Genomic DNA, 24272 nt, shown 5'->3' with positions numbered 1-24272 from the left:
CTCCCTTTGCCCACATCAATCCCCCCTCCCCTGTTCCACTGACAACACAGCCAAACAAGCACCCCCAAACCTGTGTCCCAAGGACTTTTCAATCTATTGTGTGCCACACAGTACAGGGAACTGAGTTGGACCTTCACATCCCAGACAATGATGGTCCTGCTGACACCAGGAGTGGGCACCTGGGGGCAGAGGTGTTGGGAGGGATGTTGTGGGCGAGAGGATGGAGCAACCAAGGAGCTCCACTGATCAGGATGCCATCTCCCAACTCCTGGGAGCAAACCAAACTTCCCCAGCCAGGATGGACCAGATCATCACCATGTTGGGGAAACGTCAAAGGCTGCAGAGTGAATACCACTAGGAGGTCATGCAGCAGTGGCAGGCACACAATGCCACCATGGTATCTATAGCAGGGGTGCTGAGGGACATGACCAGCACCCGGTGTGGTTTAGCAACCCACCATCAGGCCCCTTCCACTGGCAACAAAACATCTGCCCCCTCTTCATCAGCAGCAGCGAGAGGAATGGAGGCACTGCCAGGGTAACCCCAAGCCACAGACATCCCTCTCTCTGTAGCTGAAGAACCCCTTGCACATGTGGACGTCCATCCAGCCATCCAGCTGGAGCAAATGCCAAGAGTAAACTCTCTGCCAGGAAGGAAACTATTCCTGCTTTGTCGCCCTTGTGTGTCACTGATATACAATGTTGACTGCTCTGAGACGGAACTCCATTTTGCCATGGTACAAGGACACTAGACCTGTGTGACCAAATGTTGTAGCAGCTACACTGATCAATCCATCTCCCATGACTCTACTAATCACTTGTTTGTTATGTTGTTCACATTTATTTAACTTGTCACAAAACCTAAATGCACAATAAATCACTTATGGACACAGCTGCTGTATAAGTGTGTTTAATGAAACAACACCAATTATCCTTCTACCCAACTGTGGTCTGGTAATGCCCCTTGATTCGAACTGGCAGTGTGCCGGCTATCAGACGGAGGCTCCCTCAGCAGGACACACATGACACCAGAAATATTGCAGGACACATGCCAGAGAGTGAAGTTGAAACCCACAGTAATACCAAGGTATAGTCTGTTGATCCATTTCCATTTAGAGCTAGTCATAGAGTACCATGAGAATGGAAGGCATGATGACACAGTAAGCACATATACAAGTTATCAACTGTGTAACTATTGTAATATAACTCCAATTCATGGGCACCCAGCTTGGACCTATACAGCACCAGGCCCTTCAGAAGATCCATTTAGCAGGCTATCTGTCATGTAAGCCTCTCAGAACTGTACCCAGTCACCATTGACTACTGACAATGTGCACCTCAAGCTTTAGGTAGCAGAACCACATCCAGCGGGTGGGAAGATTTGGGAATAGGAGAATGCAGGAAATTCAGCTTCAAACTGGTCACTCCATGAGAGAAGTAAATGTTGGAAACAGTTGCAAAAACACATGTTAGAGGTGAATCACTAATACTGTACTCATTACATTCTGTCTGCTTGCACAACTCACACATAGGCATTGGACATCATTACACCATCACACATGCTAAAGGTCAGGAGGTGTTATGTCAGCTATCCACTCCTGATTGTGCACAGACAAGACTTCAAAGGCCCACCTCTCATACCTGTATGTCACTGGAAGTGCTGATTGATGAACTTAGTCCTACAGTCAGCTGCTCCTTCTTCCCCTGGCTCTTTATCACATTCAATATCACCATGTGCACCCACAGGTACAGCTGCCTCACCGTCATCAGCTAGCAGTGGTATCAGACGCTTCAGGGCTAGATTGTGGAGCATGCAGCCGGCAACAATGATTTGGCAAACCTTGTGGGGCGAGTAGAAGAAGGCACCTCTAGATGAGTCTAGGCACCTGAATCTTGGCTTCAGCAGGCCGAAAGTTGGTTTGATTACATGCCTTGACTCCTAAGGCCTCATTGAAACGGAGTTCCCCTGGTGTGGCTGGGTACCTCACAGGTGTCAACAGCCAAGGGAAGTTTGGATAGCCAGTGTCACCCGTGAACACAATGGTAGAACAATTTAAATTGAGGGTTCAGTGAGTGGGAAGGTTGTGATGACAGGTCAGATTACACATAAACACTTAACAATGCATAATTACCAACCATCCAGGCCCTCTCTGTGTGCAGTCATGCCATCATGTGTGGGACATTGCTGTTCAGCCTAATGTAGGAGTCATGCACTGATCCAGGAAACTTGGCTGTCACTTGGGAGATGTACTGGTCTTCCATACACACCACCTGCATATTGATAGAGTGGTAGTTCTTCCTGTTCCTTTAAACCTGTTCATTGGCACAGGAAGGGACCAGGGATACATGGGTTCTATCAATGGCCCCTTCCACATGAGGAATCTGTCCCATCTCATAAAAGTTATCCTTTACATAGGCCATATCTACTCTTAGGGGAAACCTGATAATGCTGTCCAGGTGTTTGAAGAAAGCACACAGTACATCCCTTAATAACAGACAGAACATGGGCTAAGACATCCCTGCTGTTAAGGCGACCATATTGTGGAATGACCCTGTGGCTAGGAAGTGTAGCACTGACAATACTTGAACAATGCAATAGGGATTGTGATTGCCTAGCACCAGATCTGGCTCCAACTGTCTGCTTGGATACATGATGGTCTGGCGATTCAGACGATAGGTCTGGATGGCATTCCTGTTCTCTATGGTTGCCAGGTCTATGAGTGGATGTACACTGGTGGTTGTCTAATTTCCCTCATGGTAGGATATCTATGTTGAGAGGTGAGAATGCACAATACGTTATGCAGTAGGTGCACATCAGCAGCACATGGTATAGAAGCAGACACCTAACATGTGTAGGGGATGAGTAGCAGTGCTGACAAAAACATTACAGATCATAGAAATGCACATCATGCAACGTCATTGCAGCACAGTGGCTGAAATGTAAGTTGGAAAGGACATATGACACATATGTATAAGAAAATTTGAGGGTGACTGCAGTCGTGCACTGATCACACATATGTAATTACATCAACCTATAGTTATGCAATGCCTATGTACCTCAGAGTAGCTTCACAGAACTATCCACATATATACAGGCTCAACACACCATATTCTCATAATTAGACCCAGTATGTAGCACAACAACATTGGGTGACACAGATATCTGGGTGATTAGCTGTCTGGCACACTTATTTAAGCACATGCATCGAGAACATGTGCCCAAAATGGGCATTTGGAAGTGACCAAAGTCCGCCGGCGGAAGTCGTCATGGCAGTAGGCGGTCAAAACCACAGTTCAACTTGTCATAGTTTAACATTGCTTCCTATGGTGGAATGTGGGCAATGGCGATGACCACCAGTGGTGACAGTCCTGTACGTGGCGGCTGAGACCGTCAGTTGCTGCAGTCTTGCTCATGTGACTCCTGAAACTGTTGCCAGCAAGACACCCACTACATGAGCTACTGTGTCCTGCCTCTGGGATCCATCATGCCACGTCCTGCAGGTGAAAGGCCCCCTGCCTTCACACAGGAAGAGCTGGAGAAGCTGGTGGGGGAGATCCTACCCCTCTATGGACAGATATATGGGGCACCAGAGGAACAGGTGAGTCCAATGCCCCAGTCAAGTGTGATTGGTGTTGTGTGTGATGGTGTGTCGGTCATGTGAACTGTAGTTGAAGTAGATGCATACATGTGGCATACAGTACAGGTGTATGTACTGAGAGGGTGGGTACGTGTTCTCACTTGCTTTTACAGTTGTGTAGTGTCAAATCCTGTTGATATGGGGCATGTGTAAATTACTTTCTCCTTTTTTCCTTTTTTTCTGTGTCATACCTGCAGGTGACTGCCCATCAGAAGAAGGGGATCTGGTGTGCCTTAGTAAAACAAGTACGGACCCTGGGGGTCCACAGACGGCAGAGAGCCCATTATCGGAAACAGTGGGAGGTCTGAGAGGCTGGGCCTGGATGACCATGGAGATCCAGCTGCGGATGTCCTCCCAACGAGCGTGGAGTGCCCGTCGGACCCTGACCCTCTAATGGCCCACATTTTGGCTGTGGCTTACCCTGAGGTAGATTGGCATTTGAGAGCAGCACAGCAGCCACAAGGGGGTAGGTACTGCCTGTTTCCTGGCACTTGGCTCTGCTTGTATGGTGTTTGCTGTAACACTGTGCCTTCTGTGACAAAGTAGTAAGTGACGGATGCTTGTAGACTAGTGGGAATCAATTGGTACCACCTTGCTAGTTTACGAGATGTGGATCTGGCATCATAGTTAGCTATGTGTAAGTGTTGGACTCCTGTATCAAGACATAATTTTGACTGCATGTGGAGATGCGAAAATGTCAATGCCACATGTGTTGCCTTCATCCTACCATTCCTATGGATGTGAGCTAGTGTTTCACCATATCCATTGACTAAAACCTGGTCCATCCATCAGCAAATGAGCGTTAGTAGCTCTAAGGTGTCTGACCACTCCCATTTGTGCAGATCACCTGTTGTAGCAACTGGGTGACTCACTTATTTGGTACAAGGTCCAAACATAACTAGTACTAGTACAGGGATAGACTCCATGAGAGGCTGCCATCTCATTTATACCAGAGATATGGCCTGTGTAGGACAGTACATATCTGTGTTTGTTGCTGTACCCCCATTGTCCCTTCATCTCCATTCTATTGGGTATGTGAAGGTAGCAACAAAAGGACATTCTACTTTGGGTGTCTGAATTGTGTATTTAGACTCATCATGCTTTTCCATGTGATTGACATGAGGGCATTCCATCTCTGTCCCAGTGGGTTGGTTCTAGAGGAGGTAAGTGCCTTGGCAGGGCTAACCTTTCACAATATGGTGTGTCAATGTTACGTGTGGCAATGCCCTAACAATTTGTTAGCAACCTTGGTAATATGCTGCCTTCATCATGTCTCAATGTTTACTTGGGGGGCACAACACATGAAGTGGAAACATCTTTGCTACCCTTGCTGATGTGTTCAATCTGGTGAGGATTAGGTATTGCATCACTTATGTAAGCATGAAGTAATGGTTTTGATGTACCATTATTTCTAAAGCAGGTATTTGTTGTAATGGGAAATGTATATGCACTGGCAGTCGTGTAGGTCCATGTGTACTTCATGCGTACATGTCATTTCAGTGTGAAATTTGTGTAGTCTGGAGTTAGGGAAAAGGTAATCACATGTCAGGTATGGTGTGCGTGATGTGGGTTTGCTCATGTTGTCAAGTCCTGGAACTGTAACTGCATGTTAGGTGGAATGGTAGGTGGCCTATTATGTCAATTGTGGTTGCCTGAAATGTAGTTGTTGTGACACTGGACTCAGTGATTGCCTGTGGATATTTCATGTGTGCTATGTAGGCCATTGTAGCTGCAAAGGTATTTATGCAGTGATGTTGTCTATCTGTGTTTTGAGTCTACAAATATTCCTCTTTGAATGTGTAAATGTCATGCCATGCCTGTACTCTAGACATGTATTCTACACATCAGTTGTCCCACTTGTTCTGGTTTCATCATGTTGCCATGTATGTGTTGGCGGTCAGCCAGCCATGTGTTATGTTTGACAGGTACTATGTGGTCTGTGACTAGGGTAGTCTACACTAACTAGGGACATTACTAATTAGGATGGACTGGTCAGGTATTGTTTCAGGACATGCATGATGTGTTGATATCAGTTGCCTTCTCTTCCAATTGGTGATAGGAGTATTGAGAGATATGATCTGGGATGTGCTTAATATACATACTACTGCCAGGGCATGAGTAGCACGCTGACATAGCTTTATAGGTGTTCAACTGGATTATTCCAGTTGTGCCAACTTTTTTGGTATCTTATGTGGGTGTGAGGGATGACATAAAAGGGGGACAGTTGTATAATGTTGGGACAAGATGTAGGAAATATATGAGACCAACAGAGACAGCCTAGCCTGGAAATGTTTACCTACTGCTTTGCATGTTTACATTTGTGTATGTAAGGAATATGATAACCCTTTCTCTCCCTCTCTGTCTCTCCCTCCCTCTCTCTGTGTTTGTGTGCATCTCTGTGGGTCAGTCGACCATTGTGAATCCCATCCAGGGACTTGCAATTCAAGTCCAACAGAGCAATGCATTTCTGGAGGGTATTCATGGTGCGCTGGCTGGACTACAGAATCTTTTTAGACTTTGGCCTCTGCACTGATGGCAGCCAGTCACCCTTTGTCTTCCGCCCCTCCTCCATCTTCCTCTTCCCAATCCCACGCCTCTCATCCCCATCCCAGCCAGAGCACATAGACAAACAAGCATGCATCCACATCAACAGCCAAGGGTTCCACAGACAAACAAACACCACAAGACTCACCACTGGCATACACACAAACAACACCTACCTGCAGACATACCAACTCCCATTACCTGCAAAGACTCCCCCACCACCCCTCCTTTACGGACACTACACCGTACACACCTGCAGACACACCAACATTCACCGATACAGCCACAACTCTTATCCTACCCACAGTCCGCACTATAGCAGACCCCCAGACATCCACCCCAATCACCACATCCACAGACACCACAACCACAGACACACCCATATACAGCACATCCACTATATCTGCAGTCACCACCCCAACAGACAGTCACCCATCCATCATGGCAACTCCCAACTCCACCACCCTCCTCCTCCCAAGACACATAAACGCCCACACTCACCCACCCACCCAACATACACCCAGCACACACAAGCATTCCCCGCACACACATGCATCCAAAACTTCCACCAAGACACCTCCTACAAGCACTCCCTCTCCCTCCACTCCCAAACCCTTTTCCCATGGCTGTCACTGTGTGTTGAAGACGTTCTTCATCTTGGAGTTGTCCCTTTTCCCTACTCCTCTCCCACCCTGTGTGACCCCCAAATGATCAGTTTCCCTTCCCATGTCCAGCGCTACCACCTCCAAGTCCTCCGCTGACTCCCCTGCTAACACCCATGCCCATCCCCCGCCAAAAAGTCAACCCCTCCAAAGTGTTCCCAGCCCTCCCCTAAGCCACATCCAAAGCCCCCTAAGCCCAAACCCAAAGACCTTCTCCCAAACCTAAGCCCACACCCCTTCTCTGCCCTCCCCCTAATCCCTGAGGTGCCTGCCTGCCCCCTTATGCCCCGGCCTGTGGAGGTAATTTAGCAGTCAGGAATCAAGTTGAGAATGTCAGATATGCCATCCGTGCATGTTGCACTTCCTCTTTGGTCTGGTCTACGGGCTTTTATTTATTTATTGTACATAGTTATTCATTCATCATTTTATTTATTTATTTATTTATTCCCATACATCTGGGCCAACCAGCTTCTCATTCCAATGTTACATATTTGTCCTGTCTTTCATTCCTCAAGGCTGTTATGGTCTTGCCTGCTTTCTTTTGTGTGTGAGTGTGTTTATGTGTATGGTGGTTGTGCTACCATTTGAGTCTGGGCTGCTTGTGTGGGTGTGTGCTTTGCATTGGTCCCGTATTGATGGCTGGGTATTTTTTGTTTGGCATATTTGTGTTTGGCACATTCATGTATGTTGATATTGTGTGTATTGATTGTGTTGGCATTTGTTATTTGGAGTGTGTTGTGGCCTTGTGTAGTTGTACTGTGTGTGTGCATGTGTGTGGTGACTGGTATGTCAGAACCGCTGTGTGGTGTGTTTGCGTGGTGTGACATATGCCCCGTTGTATGGCTGTGGTATTGTGTGTATTGGTACAATGGTGTTTTTACATTGTGTTGTTTGTATGTATTGTCAGGTAGGGGTGTCTATTGTGGATTGTTACTGGTGGGTATGAAGTGTTGCTGTTGTGTAGTTGTATACTTTGCTGGTGTTGTGTGTTATTGTGTTTGACAGTGCCGGTGCTGTGCGTCTGTGGCTCAGTGTGTATTTTGGTAGTGTTTGTTAGCCGTGGTGTATGTACTGAGTCTCTGCGTGTGTGTATATAGCTGTGTGTCAGTGTAGGAGTACATGTATGTTGCCATCGCCACTCCTACTGGATGTGTATGTTGTGTGCGCGTTGTAACCTTGGCATTATGGGACAGTGACAGGTAAGTGTGCCGTTGTTGTTGTCGTTGTCACTAGTTCCAGAGTCCATGGGCGAGCAGGAGCAGCGAGAAGATATCTAGTTCAGTTTCCATGGCGGCTCCAGACGGGTATTGGTTCCTGAAGGTGAGTGTCTCCATTAATACAGTTGGTTTCCGCCAGGGTTTCCGTGATGATGTGACCATGGCAGAAACCTTGGTGGTGTGCAACTTCGTAATCTGTCTGGCAGAAACATGGTCTCTGCCGGTCTGAAGGTGCCTACTGTTGTTTGTGGCAGCCCGACCGCACTGGCGGTGTCGACGGTGAATTGGCTGCATTCTGTTGTGAAGACTGCCATGGTCATAACTTGGTGGTCTTCTCCATCAGCCTGTTGGTGGTATGACCGCCACTGCCAACATGGCGGTAATGTAACAGCCAAACTTGTAATGACCCCCTAATTATGTACAGACAAGTGCTCTTGGTCAGTCATCTTTAGCCTCTGAATTGTTTTAATGTCATTTACATTTAGTTGGTAAAAAGTGTCAGCCAATGTCGCAAGTTGTTTTGCCCATTTAAGAAATTTGATATTAGTTATCAACTGTATTATTTCACCTGGAGAATGTTTCCATGCAAACTGTTTATTTCTTTTAGTTGTGTAAGAGGGTGACCACTCCCACCCCTTGAGATATAGATTTGTTAAATGCTATATGTTTTCCAGCCAAATGTATGATCAACAAAGACAAACACCCACTAATGTTGCTGAGGCTCTGCAAGGCACAGAAACACACAGAGAGGTGGCAAATACAGGCAAAAAAAAACATGTGGTGAATCCCAATGACATGTGAAAGGAATCAATTCATACAAGAAAGTCGCCAAAATAATGTGATGATATTGTGGCCATCTTAGGTGAGGGCATTCTCTTGAGATGCTAGATCTACCTTTGGTTATGCCTTCGTAATATTATTACGGAAGGCCTAATCTATTTTCAGAGCTTCTATTATTTAATCAGACTGATAATCATGGAGGTGTGAGTTTTCCCCGAAAATAGTTTATATAATTAGAAAATTGAGGCTGGAGCAAAAAATTTGCCTAGACGTTATTACTGGATGTTCAAGGATGGATTATTAGTAGGGGTAAGATGCACCTACCACTAGCAATAAGGCCACCACCCATACATAAGGTCCAGTCAAGATCTCAATACATTAGCCCATAGCTTAACTCCTGGTAGCTGGCTGCGAACAGGAAGGCTTAACTTAGGAGACAGGTTGTAAAGCATTCAAATAGACCAATACAGTAAAAAGTAAGCCACAACGCACAATAAAAATCCCACACCAATTTTGAAAAATAGGAAATTTTTTAATCTTTAAAATGACCCCAAAAACAACAGAACGCCAATATAGGGACCCGGAGATGAGAATTTTTAGTGATTAAATCCAAAAATGTGATTCCAGTTCTTAAAAGCCAATATCACCAGCAGAAGTCGGCTTGTCGGCTTGGCTCTCAATGGCAGATCAATGGAACGTTTTCTAAACTTTGCTCCAAACTTCTCCAACCTCCTGGAGCTTCTTCCTGAAGTTCCTCTTGAGTGTTTAAAGCGTCCAAAACACAAATCCAAGGGTCTAGAGTCTCTGGGATGGGCCCTGGAAGTTTGGACAAGAATTCCCACAATGCACCTGCCAAATCCTTAAAAGTCCACTGGTCATATTTCAGGCTGGGGACTTCTTGTGGAGATGGTGCAGGGAAGCTCTGTTAACCTGTTGCTTTCAGGGAGTCTATTCTTTAATCATTTTAGAAGCAAGGCAAAGTCCTCAGGGATGTAGTTCCCAGTGTGCAGTAGGAGCAGTTCTTAAGAGAGCAGTTTTGTAGGTGCAGACCAGGCTTCTAGCAGGGCAGACCTTATTCTCTTTGTAGTTTCACACAGCAGATCTGAATTGCTATGCAGCTCTCACATGCTTATTCAATGGTCTGGGGGGGACAAGCCAGATGGGGGCATCACTGTCCAAAGAAATGTAGGATACCACCCAAAAGCATGACAGCTTCCTCCAAAGTGTTGCACATTCTTGTCCAACAAAGCACTGCACTTTTAATATCCAAGATGGTGGATTCCTCTACAGCAGGCCTGGACTGTTGAGTACAAGGAGAGGGGGCATACCTGTCTGGCATTTCTTTCTGTCTTCTTCTCTTTGAAGCCCATTTTGATTTGCCAGCCCCCTTTCTGGCCTGCGCTCTGCAGGAGCAGAGCCCCCTACCCGATAACCTCTGCTCTATGCAGGCCACTTATCACCTCATTAAAGCAACCTCGCTAAGCCTCTTAAGGCTGGCCAATTGGGAGAGGCTGCCATAAGGCTGAATTGTGGCTCACAGAAATTAAAGTCTTAGAACTTCCTTTCTGCAATAGTTTGGTCAATTCAACAGTGACAATTTGTTTGATTTATATTTAAAAATCATTTGAGTCCTGGAATGACACTAGCAATATGTATACTTAAATAAAATATTCCAATATTTACCTATGGCGTTAGGCATCTAGAATTGGGAAAATGAAATGGGCAGTTTTTTTCTCAACAGGGCTTATAAAACATCTTTTATAATGTCCCTGCTTATGGTTAAATGCACCCCACCCCTGGGGCACCTAGGGGAGACCTTAGGGGTTACTTTTATGTACAAATAAGGTTGATTACCACTTTGGAAGTACCTTTAATTCCTAAGTCAAATTTGCATATATTTTACTTCTAAAGATAGCTTGCAAGGCAGGGCTGCTTTTAAAAGTGACAGTAGGCAGCAGTGCACATGTCAGTGCAGGAAATTCACTGGGCCTCTAAACTTCCCTGCCCTACAATATACAAGGTGCTTATAGGTAGTTTGAATCCCCCTTGCTTTCTTATATACTAGGACTTACAGGGTTCTGTCATTGCCAATTGTAATTATACCTAAATACCATATTCCTTTTTAATGAGAGCACTGGCAGTGGGCCTGGTTAGCAGACAACAGGGCACAGAGTCAGTTAGCACCAGCATCAGTCAAAAAATATTGGGGTGAACAGGGCTAAAAGAATGACTTTCTCACACAGGTTGCAATAGGTCCCATCGCTGGCATGTATCAACTCTAACTATTTTCTTGAATGTGATTTATAGGTCTAAAATATAGGTCACTTTTTTCACTTATACTATTGTGTGCCTCTTCATCTCAGATAATATTGCGATATCTCTGTTTTCACAAGTTATTTTTTGCAGATGTTAGTATAATATTTTTTACTTTTTCTAATGAAAGACTGACATTAGTTGTGTTTTCTGCTGTTCAAAAAGAAATATGTGAAAACACACATTTGCATGAATATGATTTCTTTTTTGACGTCTGGTGTTAGTCAATTTTTTCAATTTAACTAACATTATACATTTATTATATTTGGTTAAAGGGGCTTTCATCCAGCTGTCTTCATCCAATGGTCTATTTTTGTGTCTTTCCCATTTTGCTACCACCGACTAAAGAACACTGCTTGGAGCAGTGGCTAATTGTACTTCGGCCACTGTCCCAGATCACTTTAAGTTAATGCATTTTGATCTCTCGGAAAGGAGAACATCCACCCACAAGGTTGTTCCCTTCAGTGCCAGTCATTTTGTTTTTAGGTTATAATTACTTGAGTGATCCCTTTTTGTTTAGAGTCTGATGTGATAGGAGGACAAGTACAAGACATATTTCTTAACACTTCATGTCTCCTGCTAATGCTGTTGTAAATTCCTTTTCGGGGCGGACCTTGTTTATGTGACTGCTGCTATTTCACAGCATACCAGATTGTGTCCATCTGAAACTGTGCTCTATAAACATATCCTCTTTTTATGAAGCACACAACAAAGTGCATTTCTAAATGCTCTCCTGTATGTCATACAGGTATATATTTGTATTGAGGGCTAGAGCTCGGAAGTAGAACATCCGCACACACGGTTGTTCCCTTCAGTGCCAGTGATTTTATTTTTAGATTATTATTGCTTTAGGGATCTCTTTTTGTTTAGAGTCTGATGTGATAGGAGGACAAGTACAAGGCATACTTCTTATCACTTCATGTCTCCTGCTAATGCTGTTGTAAATCCGTTTTTGGGGCGGTCCTTGTTTATCTGACTGCTGCTATTTCACAGCATGCCAGATGTCATACTGGTATATATTTTTATTGAGGGCTAGAGCTGTACTTGTAAACCAAATTAGTCTCTATTTCTTGCTTGCTAGGATTCCTAGTTTGTTTTCAGTGCTCTGTTTTATTGGGCGTATCAAGACATTTAACTATTATGTTTCTAAGTTATGCTGTTCTGGTATTCCAACTGATCTATCTATCTATCTATCTATCTATCTATCTATCTATCTATCTATCTATCTATCTATCTATCTATCTATCTATCTCTCTATCTATCTCTGCCTTTCTGTCTATCTACCAGTATATCTACCTGTCTGTTTGTGAACCTATCTTTCTAGCCACCTATCAGCCTATTTACCGCTCTATCAAGTAATTTATCTATCTCTATCTATCTATCTATCTATCTATCTATCTATCTATCTATCTATCTATCTATCTATCTATCCATCTATCTATCTATCTCTCTACCTATCTGTCCAGCAATGTCTACCTGTCTGACCATCTGTTTATTTATATAGTAATCTATTTACGTCTTGGTCAAACTGTTTATTTTCTCACCTGTCTGTCTATCTATCTATCTATCTATCTATCTATCTATCTATCTATCTATCTATCTATCTATCTATCTATCTATCTATCTATCTATCTATCTAATAATATGCAACCATCTCTATCTATGCAACTTTCTGTATGTATTCAACTCTCTCTGTTTATCTAGGCATCAATTTATATCTAGCCATCTGCCTGTCTACCTATTTAGCTACCTATGTTTCCATCTAGCTATGTAACACTATCTACCTATACAATCCTCTCTATCCAGCTGTCTTTGCAAGTCTCACAGTTTAGCTTTCTTTTGAACTCACTCTATTTGTGATAAAGATCTACAAAAACATTGTAAAAAACATTAGTCATACCAAAAGGCTGGCAACCATCGCCAAACCAATGGGCTTTTTTAGGTCTGGTGTTAGTCAAGACCTTTTGATTTTAAGACGATTGTGTGTGTAACATAGTTAGCTATTCAGCCAGACTTCATCCATTAGTCTGTTGTGTCATTCACATTTTTCTTCCACCCAGTCCAACAGACATCATTGAGCAATAGGTCAGTCCACTTCCTCCATTGGCTGAATTCATTGTGAGATGCAGCATTCTGCCCTTTCACAAGAAACACATCCAAAACATAAAGTAGTTGCCTTTAGTGTGAGGGACTATTACAGTAATGCATGCTTTTTTGAGGCTAAAAATTTATTTTTCCCTCCAGACATTTTTTTTTTCATTTATGAGGACATGCCAGCTTCCCCAACAATAAAGTTTTGCCAAAACTACTTTAGAACAAACCAATTATTGCCTAAAGGCTGAAGGCCAAAGATGCAGAAACTTGCTTTGCTAATGCTTGTTTTTATATTATGTGCTTCTTGGTTATGTAAAGCTTCTGTGTCTTTGGTGGGAGGGTTTTCAATGAGAACACGTGTTTAAGTAATGTGCCAAGGAGAGCCAATGGTTTTTTACTTGAAGACCTATTCATTTTGGTTATGCCTCCTCCTGACTACAGTTTACATCCTTTAATTCCAAAGGGTCAATGTAATCCCCTTAACCCCTTCCCCGCCAAGGACGTAACGGTTGCATCATTGGCTGCGGTGCTGAGGCACCAAGGATGTAACTGGTACATCCCGGTTGAAGCCCTGGGGGGAAGCGCTAGCACTCCCCTCGATGGCTTCCCCCCATCCCCACCAGGGCATGGCTGGAAGGGGAATCGCTTCCCCTTCCACCCCCACCCCCTTAATCTCACAGTGACGTCTGATGACGTCAGCGCGTGATCGTGCAATGACCTCTTCAGACGCTGCTCCCACCATGATGGAAGCTCAGCTTCCATTGTGGATCGGAAGAGAAATGCAAAATCATTTCTCTACCGATCATGTGCTGGGGCGGGTGAGGCATCAAAGGAAAGGAAAGGCCTTTCCTTTCCTTTGATGTTTCGCTGAGCATTTCTGCAGCCCGATCATGAAGCCATTGGGTTGTAGAAATGCCCACTAGACACCAAGGATGTTTGTTTTGTTTTTGTTTATGCTTAGTTTACTTATAAGTGGAGCGGCCCCTTAGGCAAGGGCTGCTCTCCATTTTCAGGCCTTTTCTTCCCCCACTGGGGGCAGATCGGCCTATTTTAGTTAGGCCCATCTTACCCCAGGAGGGGCAGAACCCATAGACACCAGGGATGTTTTTTTTGTTTGTTTATGCTTGGTTTACTTATAAGTGGAGCAGCCCCTTTGGCAAGGGCCGCTTCCCAGGGGGGCAATTCATTATTATGGGGGTCATTTTGACCTCGTCCACTAGACAGAAGTGAGTTTATTTTTTAGATCAATTTCACGCAAGGGGGGTGACCCCTTAGGCAGTTCGGTCTATTTTGATTAGGCCGATTTTCCCCAAAAAGGGGCAGGCACCAGGGATTTCTTTTTCATTTTTACAGATTGGGAGTGACCCCTTAGGCAAGGGTCGCTCCTGTGGGGGAATTTTTCTTTTAGGCCATTTCTGCCCTCCTTGGGGGAAGATCCGCCTAATTTTCTTATGCCATTCTGCCCCAGAGGGGGGGCAGAATACTCTAAACACTAAGGATTTTATTTTTTTGCAACAATTTCACGCAAGGGAAGCAACCCCTTTGGCAAGGGTTGCTCCCCTGAGGGGGCAAATTTATTTGAGGCCATTTCTGCCCCCCTTGGGGGCACAACGGCCTGTTTTTATTAAGCCGATAAACCACGATGTATCTGGGATTTTTTTTTGCCTATTTCATGCAAGGGGAGGGACCACTTAGATAAGGGTCCCTCCCATGGGGCGCAAATGTATTTTAGGCCATTTCCTCACCTCTTTGGGACAGATCATATCCTTTAGGCCGATTTGCCCCCGGGAGGGGCAGAAATCACTTCATCTCCAGGGATTGGTGTGTGTGTTTTGTTTGGGCAGGCAGCCCCTTGGGCAAGGGTCATTCCCCATTGGGGCACATTACTGTTGGCCATTTCTGCCCCCCTTGAGGGCAGATCGGCCTATTTTTGTAAGGCCCATCTGTCCCCAGGGAGGGCAGAAAGCCCACCAGAGACCAGGGAAGATTTTGTTTAAAAAAAAGAGGTTGGTGGTATGGCCAAAATAAAAGGGGGCAAAGTTGTTCTGCCCACCAATGGACAGATGGCGCAATTACCCCTGGTCCACTCCCCGGGGAGGCAGAAAGCCTACTAGATTCCACAGAATTAAAAAAAATATATATATAGTGGGGTGGTGGGTACCAACCAATATGGGCATGGTTATGCCCCCACCCCAACTTAAGGGGGTAACAGTCTTTCAGCTCTCCCCCTGCACACTAAAACATCTTATCCCACAGCAAGCAAGATGACATTTGATTATTTTGGGTTTTGGTTTTACATTTGGGCCATGAGAGCTTGTCTAACTCTCAATATTGTCCCACTTGGAATGGTGAGGGCTGCACTTTTTGGACTTTTGGATGCCGCCATGCAGAAAAATCCCAAGACCTAGACACATCTGAAACTAAACATCTAGGTGAGTCCGGGTGGTGTGCTTCACATGCACTCTGCACATTTTCTTACCCACAATGCCCTTTTTCCCACATTTTTGTGATGGAAGCTTCCAGAATCTGCAGGAATCCAGAAAATTCCTACCAACCAGCATTGTCGCATATATACCAATAAAAATTCTGCCCTACCTGTCTGCTTAAACATGTTTGTTTTCAAACTGCCCTTTTGGACCATCTTTGGTTCCCCCTCAATTTCAACATGTTTTTGCCTCTTCCCTGTCTTGGCACTTGGCCCACCTACACAAGTGAGGTATCATTTTTACCTGGAGACTAAGGGGAACATTGGGTGGTAGGAAATTTGTGCCCGTGTGGTGATCCCACACAGAAACGTGGGAAAATTAGATTTTTTAGCTAAATTTGAGGTTTGCTGAGGATTCTGGATAAGAAAACACTGGAGGATCCACACAAGTCACACCTCCCTGGGTTCCATCAGTGCCTATTTTTCAGAAGTGTTTGGGTTTGGTAGGTTTCCCTATATAGCTGCTGAGCCCAGGACCAAAAACGCAGGTCCACCCGTAATAACAGGCAGTTTTGTATTTGATGATTTTGATTTGTCCACATAGGGGGTCATTCCGACCCTGGCGGTAAATACCGCCAGGGCCGGGATCGGCGGTAGCACCGCCAACAGGCTGGCGGTGCTCCGCCGGGCATTCTGACCGCGGCGGTACAGCCGCAGCCAGAAGCGGAAAGCCGGCGGTGTACCGCCGACTTTCCGCTGCCCATGGGAATCTGCCATGGCGGCGCAGCTTGCTGCGCCGCCATGGGGATTCTGACACCCCATACCGCCATCCTGTTCCTGGCGGTTCGCCCGCCAGGAACAGGATGGCGGTATGGGGTGTCGTGGGGCCCCCGTAAGAGGGCCCCACAAAGAATTTCAGTGTCTGCTTTGCAGACACTGAAATTCACGACGGGTGCAACTGCACCCGTCGCACCTTCCCACTCCGCCGGCTCCATTCGGAGCCGGCTTCCTCGTGGGAAGGGTGTTTCCCACTGGGCTGGCGGGCGGCCTTTTGGCGGGCGCCCGCCAGCCCAGTGGGAAACCCAGAATGACCGCTGCGGTCTTTTGACCGCGGTACGGTCTTCTGGCGGTTCCCGCTTTGCAGGCGGCTCCCGCCGCCCGCCAAGCTTAGAATCAGCCCCATAGTGTTTTGGGACATTTCCTTTCGTAAGCACTAGGCCTACCCACAAAAGTGAGGTACCATTTTTATAGTGAGACTTGGGGAAATGCTGGGTGGAAGGAAATTTGTGGCTCCTCTCAGATTCCAGAACATTCTATCATCAAAATATTTGGAAAAAGTGTTTTTTTGTCAAATTCTGAGGTGTGTAATTATGGGGGTGATTCCAACTTTGGCTGGCGGCGGGTGCCGCCAGCCAAACGGGAACCGCCAGAATACCGCTGCACGGTCAGAAGACCGCCGCGGTTATTCTGGGTTTCCCGCTGGGCGGGCGGGCGACCGCCAGAAGGCCACCCGCCAGCCCAGCGGGAAACACCCTTCCACGGGGATGCCGGCTCCGAAAGGAGCCAGCGGAGTGGAAGGTGTGCGACGGGTGCAGTAGAACCCGTCGCGAAGACACTGAAAATCTTGGTGGGGCCCTCTTACGGGGGCCCCACGACACCCCATACCGCCATCCTGTTCCTGGCGGCCGAAACCGAATTTCCTGTCGCGGGCACTAGACCTACTCTCACAAGTGAGGTACCATTTTTATCGAGAGACTTGGGGGAACACTGGGTGAAAGGAAATTTGTAGCTCCTCTCAGATTTGAGAACATTCTATCACCAAAATGTGTGGAAAATGTGTTTTTTGCCAAATTTTGAGGTTTGCAAAGGATTCTAGGTAACAGAAGCTAGTGAGAGCCCCACAAGTCACCCCATCCTGGATTCCCCTAGGTGTCTAGTTTTAAAAAATGCACAGATTTGGTAGGATTTCCTAGGTGCCGGCTGAGCTACAAGCCAAAATACAAAACTAAGCACTTTGCAAAAAACAGGTCTTCTGTGGGAAAATGTGATGTGTCCACATTGTGTTTTGGGGGCATTTCCTGTCGCGGGCACTAGACCTAACTCATAAGTGAGGCACTAATTTTATCAAGAGACTTGGGGGAACGCTGGGTTGAAGAAAATGTGTGGCTCCTCTCTGATTCCATAACTTTCTGTTAGCGAAATGTTTGGAAAAAGTGTTTTTTTGCCAAATATTTAGGTTTGCAAAGGATTCTGGGTGACAGAACCTAGTGAGAGCCCTACAAGTCACCCAATCTTGGATTCCCCTAGGTGTCTAGTTTTACAAAATGCACAGGTTTGGTAGGTTTTGTATTGGACTTTTGCCCTTTTGCTGGGTCATCCCCAATGTTTTTGCCTCCTGCCTCCCATTTTTTCTGACCTGTTGCTGTTGGCTTTTGAACTTTGAGCACTTTACTACTGGTAATCAGTGCTAAAGTGCATATGCTCTCTGTGTAAATTGTATGGTTGATTTTTTTATCCATTTTTGGCATATTTGTTTTACTAGTAAGTCCCTAGTAAAGTGCACTAGAGGTGCCAGGGCCTGTAAATCAAATGCTACTAGTGGGCCTGCAGCACTTGTTGTGCCACCCACATAAGTAGCTCTGTAATCATGTCTAAGACCTGCTACTGCAGTGTCTGTGTGTGCAATTTTTAACTGTAAATTCAACTTGGCAAGTGTACCCACTTGCCAGGCCTTAACCTTCCCCTTTCCTTATATGTAAGCCACCCCTAAGGTAGGCCCTAGGTAGCCCCAAGGGCAGGGTGCAGTGTATGGTTAAGGTGGGACATATAGTAATGTGTTTTATATGTCCTAACTGTGAAATATTGCTAAAATTGTTTTCACTGTTGCAAGGCCTTTCCCTCTCATAGGTTAACATGGGGGCCACCTTTAAATCTGATTAAAGTGTAGATTCCCTTTGGGAGCGGATAGACATCTGGAGTTTGGGGTCTCTGAGCTCACAATTTAAAAATAAATCTTTTAGTATAGATGATTTTAAGATTGTGTGTTTGAAAATGCCAATGGGGTGGCATGGTGAGCAAAAGAAAGATGCATTAAACCCAGATCTGTGACTGGGGGTGAGTGTTTGCATTGTTCAGCACTCCGTCCATCATCCTTTTGTGTTGCTAAAGTTGCCCTAAGTGGTAAGGGTATGCCCAGACGTGGGTCCCTTGCTCACTGTGCCACTGGATTTAAGCTAGACTGGCTGATGAAGGGTGAAACCCTGAAACTGGTCCCAGGATGCTTGTTTCCGTTCCAGGGAGGACCTGACTTGGCAGTTCGGGCTGGACTGTTCCCATGAGGACCAGGATCAAGACTGATTTGCATATGGCTGGGTCCAAACTGGGGTGGCATGGTGAGCAAAAGAACAATGGATTCAACCCAAATCTGTGACTGGGGGTGGGTTTTGGCATTGTTCATCACTCTGTCCATCATCCTTTTGTGTTGCTAAAGTCCCCCTACTTTTAGAAAGTGACCATGTTCCTGCTTATATAATTTTTGTGACTCTGCCTGTTTGTGGATTCCCTGTCTGGGTCAGTTTGACAGTTGGGCTGGTTGCACCTCACGCTAGACAGTGACAAAAAGGGAGCTGGGGTGTAGTCTGCATTTCCTGGTGAGCCATCTGTGCTAGGAGGGAGGGTAGGAGTGGTCACTTACACCTGAAAGGGCTGTGCCTGCCCTCACACAATGCTGTCTCCAACCCCCTCATGAGTGTCTGGGACCTGGCCTGGGCAAGGCAGGAATTCACATTCAGGAGAGACTTTGCTTTGAAGTAGGCCTACTTCAAAGGAGAAATTGGGTATAAGAAGAGCACCCAAAACCACTGACTTTAGAACACTTCTGGAACCCAAGAGGAATCTCTGCCTGGTGAAGAGATGAAGAGGGAGTAAGAAGAGCTACCCTGCCTGTGACTGTGCTTTGTAGAACTATCCTGCAGTTGCTGCTTCTCCCAGAGTAAGAGGGCAAAGACTGGACTTTGTGTACCTTCAATCTTGTGAATACCTCCATGGGATTGATTTAGAGCTTGCCCCCTGTTGTTTGAAGTCTCAAGGACAGCAAATACTTCTCTCTGCCAGCATCTGGAGTCTCTGGAGAGGATCCTACTTGCCCTGTGGTGCCCATCCAGTTCCTGGGACCCTGAAAGGAGAAGCTGGCAGCCTAAGAGGAACAAATCCATGCACAGAACGCCATGCGGGGAAAAGATCAACACGACTCCGATCTGCAACTGAAAAATAGACGCGCGGCCGTCCTCACAGCTGAAAATTGACACTCGCCTGCAATGTGACCAAAGAATTGATGCACAGAGCTGGGGAAGCGACACGCAGCATCGCTGACCGAGGCTGGGGAAATCGCAACCCGTGCTGTATGGATATGGGATCATCATGTGGCTGGATTTCCGATGCAAGTAACGCTGGGCGTGTAAAAGCAATGCAAGGCCTGGCCGGACCCGAGAGTTCTGACCGGATCGACGCATTGCTGTCCTGCAGAGAGAAGAAATGACGCGCCCGACCTGATGAAAGGAGAAACAACGCAAGGTCTCGCTTGTGAGTGAAATTGACGCATCGCAAGCCCTTTTTGATGCATACTCGACCGTGCTGGGTTATTGTTGATGCACCCAAGGTACATTTTCACACTAACGGTGTTAGTGTGTGTTTAAAACTACATGAAGACTCTTTTTGCTTTTTATTTGATGACTTGACTTGTGTATTGTGGATTTTTGTTGTTTTGGTCTTGTTTTGTTTAGATAAATATTTCCTATTTTTCTAAACCTGTGTTGTGTCATTTTGTAGTGTTTTCATTAAGTTACTATGTGTGTTGGTAAAAATACTTTACTCCGAGCACTCTGAAGTTAAGCCTACTTCCCGTGCCAAGCTACCAAGTGGGTGAGTGGGGGTTAGCTGAGGGTGATTCTCTTTTACACTGACTAGAGTGAGGGTCCTTGCTTGAACAGTGGGTAACCTGACTGCCAACCGAAGACCACATTTCTAACATTTCCCAAAGTGCTGGCTGAGCTAGAGGCCAACACCCACAGCTAGGCACTTTGCAAAAAACAGGTCTGCTTTCTTTGGTAAAATGTGATGTGTTCATGTTGTGTTTTGAGACATTTCCTGTCTTGGGCACTAGACATACCCACACAAGGGAGGTACCATTTTTGTTGAGAGACTTGGGGGAACTCTGGGTGGAAGGAAATGTGTGGCTCCTCTCAGATTCCAGAACATTTTATCACAGAAATGTGAGGAAAAAGTATTTCTTTTGCCAAATGTTGAGGTTTGCAAAGGATTCTAGGTAACAGAACCTGGTGAGAGCCCAACAAGTCACTGCATCCTGGATTCCCCTGCGTGTCTAGTTTTCAAACATGTACAGGTTTGGCAGGTTTTCCTAGGTGCCAGCTGAGCTAGAGACAAAACCTGCAGCTAGGCACTTTGGAAAAAACAGGGCTGTTTTCTTTAACAAAAATCTGTGGTGTCGACGTTGTGTTTTAGGGTATTTCCTGTCACGGTCACAAGGCCTACCCACACACGTGAGGTACCATTTTTATCGGGAGACTTGTGGGATCACTGGGTGGAAGGAAATTTGTGTCTTCCCTCAGATACCAGGACTCCATATTACAGAAATGTGAGGAAAAAATGTTTTGTTTTGCCAAATTTTGAGGTGTGCAAAGGATTCTGGGTAACAAAAACTGGTGCGAGCCCCACAGCTCACCCCATTTTGGATTTCCCTAGGGGTCTAGTTTTAAAAGAATGCACAGGTTTAGTAGGTTTCCCTAGGTGCTGGCTGAGCTAGAGGCCAAAAGTCACAGCTAGGCACTTTCCAAAAAACATGTCAGATTTCAATGTAAAAATGTGATGTGTCCATGTTGCGTTTCCTGTCACGGGCATTAGGCCGACCCACAAAAGTGAAGTACCGTTGTTATCGGGAGACTTGGGGGTAAAAGAGGATAGCAGAACAAGTGTTATTGGCCCTTGTCTTTCTCTAAATTTTTTCCTTCCAAATGTAAGATGGTGTTTAAAAAAGATGTCTATTTGAGAAATGCCCTGTAATTCACATGCTAGTAGTGGGCACCTCGGATTTCAGAGACGTGCAAATAACCACTGCTTCTCAACACCTTATCTTGTGCCCATTTTGGAAATACAAAAGTTTGCTTGATACCTATTTTTCACTCTTTATATTTCACCAAATAAATTTCTGTATTCGCAGTATACAATGAAAACCCTTTGCAAGGTGCAGCTCCTTTATGGCTTTATATGTCCCCACAACCAGAAGGGTCTAATAGACATAATGGTATACTACATTTGAAAATATAACATTGCAGGAAAAAGTTACAGAGTAAAATTTAGAGAAAAATTGCTTTTTTTCAGCTCAATTTCAATATTTGTTTATTTCACCTGTTATTTTCTGTGGGAAAACCTTTTAGGATCTACACAATGTCCACTTGCTGAATTCAGAATTTTGTCTACTTTTCAGAATTGTTTAGCTTTCTGGGATCCAGCATTGGTTTCACACCCATTTCTGTCACTAACTGGAAGGAGGCTGAAAACACATAAAATAGTAAAAATAGGGTATGTCCCAATAAAATGCCAAAATTGTGTTGACATTTTTTTGTTTTTTATTCAAGTCTGCCTGTTCCTGGAAGCTGGGAGGATGGTAATTTTAGCACTGCAAACCCTTTGTTGAGGCCATTTTCAGTGAAAAAAACTACAAGGTTTCTTCTGCAGCCCTTTTCCTCCTGTTTTGTTTTTTAATGAAAGTTGTGCTGTATTTTGGCTAATTTATTGGTCTGCACCAGGGGAACCCACAAACTCTAGTTACCTCTGGAATCCCAAGGATGTTGGAAGAAAAGGATACAAATTTGGCGTGGGTAGCTTATGTGGACAAAACGTTATGAGGGCCTAAGCACAAACTGCCCCAAATAGCCAAAAAAAGGCCTGGCACCTGTGGGGGAAAAGGCCTGGCAGCAAATGGGTTAATAGTTACAGTCACCAATGCCTATTTCATGAACACTAATCAGTGAGCTTGCCTGTCAGACAGAATCAATCAGAGAACTAATCCAATATTTGGTGATATTTTCTCTTGTGTTCATTTGTTTATTGTGAAGAGAGGTTTTCTTTATCAATTTAGCCCTCCTTCTTGTTATGGAATCGAAGGTTGTTGTTTGGTTCACTCTTTGCTTCTTCTCCTCCATACGTCATCAAAATCAATATAATTTAAGTCTTGCCAAGGTAGGGTATATGGCAAATGACATGCAGAACACTGTGAAGTTGTGTTTGGGGTCAGATGGTCTACAGCCTAGGTTATCCCATTAAAATTATCTTATAATGTGCTCATCACAGTTCACAGGCAAGGCATCTAAAATCTATACTAAACTTTTTGATCACCCGACCATTTGATCTGGTTTGCACATTTTCTTTATTTTCTTTTTTTTTGTATGCTGGGCCATCTTGGACCTTAGCCCCAGCAGATAGTCAATGGATTTCTGCCTGGGTTTGTTCAATGCACTTTTTCCTCTTTTCCTTCATGAGATGCAAGGGAAATGTATGTCCTTAAGAATGCTCTACACGTAGCCAAAACAGACTTTATTTTCCACTTACACATGAGGGACATTTGCAGTCCTTGAATCATGTTTCTCAGTGTCTTCTTGAAGATTTTGACAAGCCTGCTGGTAAGGGTGTGGTAATCATATGAGTTATTCCATACCTGTACCACACCATCTTCATGTATTTAGGCATGACGCTTTGCCCATGATCTGAACTATCCTCATGGGAAACCTACTTGAGTAAAAATCCACGCCACAGCCCTTAATGTAGAGGTGCAGTGACTGTTTTTGGATACATTACCTGTGACATGATCCACAATCGCTATAATGAAATATTACTTAGGAGGTTTCAAATTTTCTTCAGCCTTTCAAAAGGCACCCTCATCAACCATTGGCAGAAGATCTTATCCCACTGGTGGGAAGCCATGAAAGAATAATGATACTACTCCACATTGGCTCTTATCAGGGGTCAGTAAAAATCCAAGTGCCGAGTCTTGCCAGTGTGTCTATCTAGATAAATACCTGCACCAGTGCTAAAAGTATAGCCCTGTAGCACAAATGCATTATTTATGACAGACATCCCCTTAGCTGTACCTCAGGTTTCAAATGAGAGTCTTTAACAGTTTTTCACACTCTTTATGACATGCAGTGACTTCTTCCTTTCGTCCTTGTGGAGTTTATAAGTACTTGAGTTTGGGAGGTCTTCATGACAGAAAAGTTGTACTTTCAAAATAATGGATCTTCCTCTTCCCAGAGCAATAACCTTCTGTTCTTTGAGTATTTTCCTCGCATTCTTTTCTACCTATATGCCTCATTCAATTTCTCTGAAGTTCTTGGTCCATTGTCCCAGTATCGGATCCACCAGAACCCTTCTTTAACTCTTCTTGGATTCTGCTAGTAATAGCGGCGAGGTAAGCACATGGTATTGTAACAGTGTGGGGTCCGTCTTTCAGTTTCTGCCCACACTATATTCTACCAGACTGTTTTCTAGCAAACACATCACAAGCATGGCAGGGCTAACAAATATCT

The sequence above is a fragment of the Pleurodeles waltl genome, chromosome 12 (genome assembly GCF_031143425.1).
Source record: "Pleurodeles waltl isolate 20211129_DDA chromosome 12, aPleWal1.hap1.20221129, whole genome shotgun sequence".
Lineage (NCBI taxonomy): Eukaryota > Metazoa > Chordata > Amphibia > Caudata > Salamandridae > Pleurodeles > Pleurodeles waltl.
The sequence above is the reverse complement of the archived record's forward strand: the minus strand, read 5'-3'. Positions refer to the sequence as shown.